The sequence below is a fragment of the Euleptes europaea genome, chromosome 4 (assembly GCF_029931775.1).
Source record: "Euleptes europaea isolate rEulEur1 chromosome 4, rEulEur1.hap1, whole genome shotgun sequence".
In the NCBI taxonomy this organism is placed as follows: Eukaryota; Metazoa; Chordata; class Lepidosauria; order Squamata; family Sphaerodactylidae; genus Euleptes; species Euleptes europaea.
In genome coordinates this window covers 101,404,214-101,413,947 of record NC_079315.1, presented here as the reverse complement: position 1 = coordinate 101,413,947, position 9,734 = coordinate 101,404,214, and positions in this window count along the sequence as shown.

Below are 9,734 nucleotides of genomic sequence, written 5' to 3'. Positions count from 1 at the left end.
GACCTTGGGCTAGTCACAGTTCTCTCAGCACTCTCTCAGCCCCACATACCTCACAAGTAGGGTTGCCGACCTTCAGGTAGTAAATTAATTCAGGTAGTGGCTGGAGATCTCCTGCTATTACAATGGCCGCTTTGGCAATTGGACTCTATGGCATTGAAGCCCCTCCCCTCTTCAAACCCCACCCTCCCCAGACTCCACTCCCAAAATCTCCCAGTATTTCCCAACCCAGAGCTGGCAACCCTACTCACAAGGTGCCTGTTGTGGGGAGGAGAAGCCAATTGTAAACTGCTTTGAAACTCCTTGTGTATCATTTCCCCCCTCTCAGTTGGGAAGGATGCTCTCTATCCGGTGGAGTGCAACTTCTCTCCTTCTTCTAGGGTTGCCAGCTCTGGGTTGGGAAATACCTGGAGATTTTGGGAGTGGAGTCTGAGGAGGGCGGGGTTTAGAGAGGGGAGGGACTTCAATGCCATAGAGTCTAATTGCCAAAGCTGCCATTTTCTCCAGGGGAACTGATTTCTATCGCGTGGAGATCAGTTGTAATAGCGGGAGATCTCCAGCCACCACCTGGAGGTTCCCAAAACAAGAAAAGTAAAGTGCTGCAGTGTAGAGAATACGAAAAAAAACAGCACCCAAATACAAATTGCAAGAGAAATACGATGTTCTAATTGAACATATGTACACAACAATTACACAACAACAAACAAACCGTTTACTATAGAACACCTACAAATAAAATAACCAGGGGAGTATGCCTCGGACCTGTGCCTCGGACCTGGCAACAGTGTCCTCAAAAGAAATGGCAATGAGAATGAAAATGTTCAAAAACAGCCCTGTAAATACACTGGCGAGGAGTAACATTCAAATGTTGCCATGAAGAAGAAGACATCCAGGTGCGACGACACGTGAACAGTCAGAACGTGTTGTCTAGATCGTTTTGACACGTTTTGCGACGAAGGGCTTCATTAGCCAAATATACAGTTATATCTAACAATGTAATTCCATATTAGGCAAATGTCTCAGGACCTCAAAAGGTTCTTGTCTGGATCTCAAGAGCGTATTTGGGTGCTGGTTTTTTTCGTACCCCCTGGAGGTTGGCAACCCTACCTTCTTCCCAGCCACAGAGACACCAGGGTCTCTATCCATCATCATATCTATCATAGCATCTCTTGCCTCCCTGCTTCTTATCCCATCACAACATTTCTTGACTCCCTTGATCAAATGTGAGGCAAGCTCCTGATCAGATTTTCTTGATGGTCACTATCGAAATTACTGATGAGCAGCTTTTCGTCTATACAGTAGCTACTTATTATACAGGGTCAGATCACTAGGGCTTTGGCTGTTGCAATTTTGGTTGTCAATCTCTGAACTGCTTGATAAGATCACTTTTTAAAACAAAAATTATGAAATTGGCACACTATTACAATTAGGTGATATTCCTGGTGTCAAGGAATGCTAAATTACAGAATAACATGGAGGTATATGCCTGCTGGTGGTGGTAAACCAAGGTGGAGGTGATTCACAACCATAACGAGCAGACACCAAATGTATACAGAGACATCAAGATAGTAAGTCGCAAAGCAAATTGAATTTTTCCTTTTAATTATGTGTGTTTAAAAATGAGAGGCCGCTAAGTGGCAGGGAGTGTGGTGGCTGTTTGGAAAAACAACAACACAGTAATCTTGTTAGAAAGCAGTATAAACATGCTACAGAAACACATCCAAAAATTATTTAGACACATACGAACAGCTTGCCAAATGATGAGCTCCCTGCTTGCAATCATTGAGACTCTTGACAGCTGCTGCCAGACAGTACAGAACGAGACAAATAATTGTCTGATTCAGTATCAGACAGATAATATGTCCATAGGGAGGCTGTCACTGTGGATTAAGTGATACTCGGTGACCATTTTGTTCATGCTTTCAAGGGAATAAAGAATGGGAAGAATTAGATTTTTTTCCCCAAATGGAAAAAAATCTGGATTGTACCCTTACTCTGGTTCCATCTCGGGGGTTCTCCTTCATTCCATGAACAGTTTTATAAACCTTTGTCAGTGTCCAACAGATTGGCTCCCTCCAGAACATCCACCTACATTATCCTTGTGGTGCAGCCCCATGTGCTATGCTGCTACTGGCAAAACCATGTGGGTGTCGCCAAACCCTCAGTCCTAATCCCTTTATAAAAATGCCCTCCTGATCATTTCTCTTTTGTACAAAATGACAGGGATGCGGGGGGCCTTCCTGACTATATGGGCTTGCCCACATGGTTACATCATTCACATACATACCAAAGTCATATGAGATTGTACTATGAGAAGCGAGAGCCCAGGCCATTGTATGTGCACAGTGCCCAAATATTGTTGATGTATGTTGAGCTTTTATTTATCACCATATTTCCATAGTCATTCTGAGTTAAACTGGGCTATTGACAGCATAACATTTATTATATTGCAGCCGTATTAATTTATTTTTCTTTTCCCTCTTGAGATTCTACAGAAGTATCTCATCACATTTTTTAAAAGCTGTGCTTTTGTCTTGTTTAGATGAATGGTGGCTGATCTCAAAATGTCTCGCCTGTCACTTAGTCATAGTATAGTTTCCTAAGACATGTGATGAGCTAGCACATGGCTAGGACAGTACGGCTTGAATTTCAAGCGAAATGACCGTGTTTGGGGACTTTTGCTCCTATGGGGCTTTTAAAAATGCAAATATCACCATGGGTGCAGGGACTACCCGCTTGGATATCCCAGCAGAGATGCTTTCCTTACACATTACTGATTTTTTTTGAAAGTTCTGCTTTCTTCAAATGGCCAGGAGCAGTTAGAACAAAATGTTTATATGTCAGGACATGATGAAAATGGGGATTTTTTTTGTGTGTGTGTGTGTGTCTTTGTGCACACTAGCACTGTGTCAGGTACAAGGAAAGGACAAGGCGCTCTATAAACACTTCAGCAAACACCCCTACAGCTAAGGGATTTCAGAAACCAGTGTGGTGGTGGTGGGGTAAAGTCACAATAATTCCTCTCCAGAAATGAAGTCATGTGCAAGCTTTTGCCTCAAAATATGTTGAATTGAAAGTTCAGTGTGAAGGGCTAAAAAAAGTTATACAGAAAATATGCTTTGACGTGACCGATTGATCCATTTGCTCCTTCCCAGAGGTATAAAAATTGTTATTTTCCATTACAAACAGAAAGCTGAAATTTGAAACATGTGTAACCCAAACCATCCAGCAACTACAAAAATCTGCAAATAGGACAAAAAATTGTTGACATGAAGGTCTGTTGTGTATGTATTTAGTAGGGTAGTAAGCAAGGGGAGATTTAGGAGCTTGAGTTCCGCATGAAGGATTCAAACCCTGCTTGCCCTATTGGCTAAGCAAACGGATCCTATTGGCCTTAAGCCAGCATGTCACATTGGTCACCGAGAGGGTATTCCCCCCCTATCATGGATCAGGGGGGGAGTGGCCGCAGGCGGCCAGGGGGGCATATAAGCAGGGCACGTTCAGTGTGTAAGTTAGTTCTGTGCTGAAATCAAATAAAGCTGTGTTGTTGAACTCCGTCTCTGATCTCGTGAATCCTTCCCACGCGGACTTAACAAGGTCTATCTTGTGAAAGCAAGATATCTCTCCAGGATCAATTGAGCATGCCTGTTTATATTCGGTGCTGTGGAACACAGGTTCTTGTAGGTTATCCGGGCTGTGTGACCATGGTCTTGGTATTTTCTTTCCTGACGTTTCGCCAGCAGCTGTGGCAGGCATCTTCAGAGGAACACAGGCAGGATGCTGCTGCTGCAGTCGTCTTGCTTGTGGGCTTCCTAGAGGCACTTGGTTGGCTACTGTGTGAACAAACTGATGGACCTTGGTCTGATCCAGCAGGGCTTTTCTTATGTTCTATGTTCTTAGCAAACCACAGAAAGTACACAGTTCAGCAGGAGATAGGACACTGTTCCACCAATGAAAAAGCAGTTTGCTTCAGCCCTTCTTTATGGATTGGGGCTTGGGTGGCTTTATACCCAAATCCAAATTCTGTTCACTTGAACCAGCTCCTGCAGAAAATGCCTTAAGACAGTTAGGAAGTGGGGACTGTGGCAGAAAACTCTTTGTGGGGGTGTCTAGCTACAGGCCATCATCATAAATGGTTTTGCTTGTGGAGATATATCACGACCTTTTCCACACGGGTTATTTGCCCTGGATTTCCCCCTACTTCCAAACAGCATCATGATACATCCGTGCACCTCCTGGATTTCCCCTGATCTTTCTGAAACCTGCTTTGCAGCAAAGTTTTGGAAAAATGGCAGCAAAGTCCGGATGGCTATGTGGATAGGAACGTTTGGATTTCCCCAGTCCCACCCATACAGCAGCTATTTCCCCTGCACTTGTCTCTGTGGTGGCCATTCCCTCTTGCCACCAGGTGACTTTTGTAAAACAACAACAACAACAACCCTGCAATTGCATATCTAGCCCCTTTGGTCTGCTAGTCTCTTTCTCATTATATCTCTGTAAGAAAAAGGGCTAGAGAAATTCACTGAACCTGAGACTCAGATTATTATAACGTTATAACAATATAATGATATTCAATCGCTGGTTGACAGAAAACAAAACAGAAAAAGACCTGGTGGCCCTGGGTATGTGTGTGTGACCACTAACTGTCAAAGCACGGAGACAGGGAATGCTAGACAACCTGCAAACCAGAAGCCCCGGTGCCACTGTACTGTATTGGCAGCCGGAAACAGCAGCAGGAAAACCACACAATCCTGTCTGCATGTGGAAAACACCATGATGTCATGGCTGACAGTTGCTATTCCCATTTGTCTATTTAAGAACAAAGGATAAACTGAGCTGCGCCGGCAGCCCACACCAAAGTCTTCAGGATGCCGGCGAAGGCCCATGCCGGCGCAAGGGCCCACAGTGCCAGCGTCTGGGAGGTGCACACCGGCGTTTGTCGCCCCAGCGCCGGCGTGCAGGACCAGATGCTGGTCTCCAGCCGCTGGGGCGGCAGCACTGGGCCTGAACACCGAACACCGGCAAAGGCTGCAGCGGCGACCCGGGAGGCATTCCCGGGGCGTAATGGCTGGGGAACGCCCCCTTTCCCCCCCCAAGATATACCACCTTTTAGGTTGCACGGGTTTTTTGCACCGGGCAGATGTTTCGGCTGGGCTGCGTTGCCTCCTAAGCCCGGCACAGGCATTCCAGTCAGGAATGTGCGGTTAGAAAGGAATTTGAAAACCTCTCTTTGAACATTTGAGAGATCAGAGAGAAAATGTTGAAATGAGCAGGTCTATGAACGGAAGGGAGGATGAAACTATCCCAGGGAGATTCAGTCCGACCCTTCATAAATGCAGTTCTTTAACTGGTAAATGTTTATGGTCACCCATTAGCCATTTCTTGATCATAATGCTATGATATTACCAAAAGCTAACTCCAAAGAGTGTGCCCTCTTCCTTGCAGTTCATGTGGATGCCTCATTATCTACTTCACAGAAAGAAAGGAAAGTTGTTAAATGGAGATGTTTTCTTCTAGACTATGTGTGTGTGTGTGTGTGTGTGTGTGTGTGAGTGTGTGATGGATTTGCAACGTGAGTTTCATCTCAGTACCTTAATGGGAAATAAAGCCCTTGTGAGAACAGCGAAAGTGATTTCCCTTCAAATACTCCCACTCATTCAGAGTCTCCAGATAAAAGAAAATGAAATCAAAAGCAGAAGATAAGAGTATGTTTATTATTATGCGCTTTGATAGTTCACTGGTAGTTAGAATTGCAAGATCTCAATCATTGGCCTGAAGTTCCAGGATTTCATCCTTCTTTTCTTGAGGAAGGGGCTATATTTCAGCTTCAAAAAAAGACACAAGGCAGGACAAGTGGCTTTCTGGGCCCTTTCCTACCCTTCTCTTCCACCACCACCCTTTACCCAGCATCTGTATCCAGTTTGTTGGTGAGTATTCATCAATCTGTGGACTTTACTGAGAAAACCTTTTCCCACTTCTCCCTCCTGCTGCAGCACACTTAGCCCCTAAAATTTTTGTAATTCTCTGTGTGTGTGTGATGTATTACCCCATGAGCAGGATCTCAGATAGGGTTGTCAACCTCCAGGTAATAGCAGAAGATCTCCTGCTATTACAATTGATCTCCAGCTGATAGAGATCAGTTCACCTGGAGAAAATGGCCACTTTGGCAATTGGACTCTATGGCACTGAAGTCCCTCCCCTCCCCAAACCCCATCCTCCTCAGGCTCCACCCCCAAAACCTCCCGCCGGTGGCAAAGAGGGACCTGGCAACCCTAGTCTCAGATCAACACTTAAGTACATACCTGGGATCCATTCACTGATTCCCCCAGAAGGGCTATGGATCCTTTTTATTTTATTTCTTAATTTGACCTCTACCAAAGTTTGGAATAGTAAATTGGAATGTATTTCTCTAATCAGGGGCCAAAGGGAAACACCTCACTACAAATCACATCTCAATGCTTGGGAAAGCCAAATGCAAGCTCACCCCCCTCCCCATTTAAAGGTAATAATAGTGTCTCCGTTAATTACATTCAATCTTCCACAAACACTAGCAGGATGTTATCAGTTAGCCGGGATACATCAACCCATCAATCTGATTTTGATGTATTTATTTCCCTCACTATGTCCCTCCCTCCCCCACACCGGAATTAAACACAAAGATTGTTATTCCATTTGGACCATAAAACTCCATCAAAGGGGTAATCGATATCCCCAACTTCCCCTCCCTGTTATCTTACTGATCAACCAACGAGGTTTGAAACTTCATTCCAACCCAATCCGCTTTGAGAAGCATCTTATTTTCTCCCTCTATCTTCACACTTTTAGGGTATAACGTTAGCCTCAAGAATCTCGTATTTTGGGTGTTCCAGCTGTTGATTGCCATCCTGGCACTGGGCTCTAGCAGCTGGCTTTAGACTCCTGAGTGAAAATATGTCTTGGGGGAAGGTGTGTGTGTGTGTCTTGCATCAGCTCTGCCATCCTAATGCAAGCATCTGTAAAGATAATGCCCCTCTTTCCACCCCCTTTTACGTATGTGGCTTCCTCCTTTCACCGACAAATCTCACTGGACCAGGCTAATATATCTTTCTCACCCCCTCGCCACACTTCTCTTTAAACTCTCTTTAAGTTCATACTCTTTGTTTATGCTAGGATTTAGGAGAAGTTATGCTCTGTAGGACATCTCTTTAGAGTGTGCATGTGCGAACTTCAAACTCTCTATTCAGTTTGCTAATTCCCTTTGCTATTATTCTTTTTCTTAATAAATCCTTAACTTTAAACCAATGTCTGTGGGTCTGTTTATTCTGAGAATCTGCACACCCTCATGAGACGTCAGATCAAGTCCTGCACCCTGGTATACATCAAGTGATATGGTCCCAATAATATTTGCCCTAAGCACAGGTGTGTATAGGCTTCTGAACCCTTTATAGGGAGGATGCTCCTTTGGTCAAGGTATATGCACATTTGGGTAACAGAGGGTGTGTGCCAGAAGATCCTCAGGAATAGCATAGGGGGCACTGGGAAATTGGCAGAAACCACTGCCCCATGGTCTGCAAATGGAAATGCTGTTCTGTTGGAAGGACTGTGTAGTTGGATACGGAAACCTTTTCTTTTTCTTTCTTTCTAAAGTGCAGAAAGGCTACCAAATTCCTCATCTTTGCAGGTTTGCCTTAAAAATCCATTGTTTTCTCATCTTCCTTATGTCAATGGAACATGGGAGTCTTCATGACATTGTCTGCTTCTGAATGCCAAACGGATTTCAACACAAAATATTGTCGAAGGCTTTTACGGTCAGAGTTCATTGGTTCTTGTAGGTTATCCGGGCTGTGTGACCGTGGTCTTGGTATTTTCTTTCCTGACGTTTCGCCAGCAGCTGGGGCAGGCATCTTCAGAGGAGTAACACTGAAGGACAGTGTATCTCAGTTTCAAGTGTATAGGAAGAGTAACCCCTTTCTGACTATATATTACTCTTCCTACAACTTGACACTGAGAGACACTGTCCTTCAGTGTTACTCCACAGCTGCTGGCGAAATGTCAGGAAAGAAAATACCAAGACCACAGTCACACAGCCCGGATAACCTACAAGAACCAATGGATTACAACACAGCTCATTAATATGTGTGTTACGTACTGTCAAGTCAAGAGAGCCAGTGTGGTATAGTGGTTAAAGAGACGTGGTTTGGAGCGGTGGACTATAATCTGGAGAACCACTCCAGATTATCCCCACTCTTCCACTTGAGCGGCAGATGCTAATCTGGTGTCAGTGAGGGCACTGACATCTGGTGAACTGGGTTGGTGTCCCCATTCCTACACATAAAGCCAGATGGGTGACCTTGGGCTAGTCACAGCTCTCTCAGCCCCACCTACCTCACAAGGTGTCTGTTGTGGGGAGGGGGAGGAGATTGTAAGCTGGTTTGATTCTTCCTTAAGTGGTAGAGAAAGTCAGCATATAAAAACCAACTCATCCTCCTCCTCTTCTTCTTCTTCTTCTTCTTCTTCTTCTTCTTCTTCTTCTTCTTCTTCTTCTTCTTCTTCTTCTTCTTCTTCTTCCCCTATGAATTAATGACCTCAAAAACATCCTACCACTGACAGCCTTGCTCAGGTCTTGCAAACTGAGGGCCGTGGCTTCCTTTATTGAGTCAACTCATCTCATGTTGGCTCTTTCTCTTTTCCTACTGCCTTCAGCATAATTAAGAAATGTACATCATGACTCCATGCATTAGCCTTCTCTTGAATCTGTGGCCTTTGCTATTTGTATGAGGCTTGACATTTGTTTAATTAGAGTATTGCTTTAACCATGCAGACATTTTTGGCATGACGGACCCATCCTTTTAGAAGGGTAATGTCTATGTGTGTTTGTGTGTAGTACAGCTTAATGTTTCAAGGATCTTGCCTTAGGGTTGACTAAAATACTGTGAGGTTCCTTCCCGCTTTCAGGTGCTGCCTGTAACACTAGATTATAGGGATCCTTGCCTCTTGTGTATCATATGGCTGCTGGAACACCAGCTGGTCATCTCCATTCAAAGTATTCAATTGGAGTGAGCAAGTCTTAAAATCAGTTCACTGTGACAAAGTTGTTCTCACCTTCTGGGCCCTGGCTCAGTGTCAGAGCATCTGCTTTGCATCCAGAAAGTTCCCGGTTCCATCCGTGGTATCTCCAGGTAAAATGATCAGGTAGTAGGTGTTGCAGAAGACCTCCAACTGAGACCCTGGAGAGCCACCAGACTATACTGACCTTGGTTGACCAATAGTCTGACTCACTATGAGGCAGCTTCATGTATTAATGTGTCCTTTCTTTGAATAGGGATGGAGCACACATGCCTGGTAATAAATAATAGAGAGAGAATCAGATTGAGCATGGGCGGCCTTACTCCAAGCGAATATTTATTTCTGCTCCCTTTTAGGGACTCACTGTGAGATGGTCTGTGGTAGAGTGCAATAATTATGGGATGACAGCAAAATTCTCCCGTTGCTAATGAGATGCTTTTGTTGGGTGTTAGTGCACCATCCGAAGAGATTATAATGGATTAAAAAGAAATCATAATGAAGTGAAACACAGCCTTTGTGCCCTCTAAATTAGAAGAGCAAAGGGATTTCTCCAATTTTAGCCACATGAGTTTGATAGAGCAGGAGATTACCGCTGCTTCTTGGCACTGGTGCTTTGTCAAAGGCATGTCCCCTAAGCTAATATGCCCCAGACTCTATCCATCTTTGCAAAGGCGTACTTTGTGGAAGGGGTA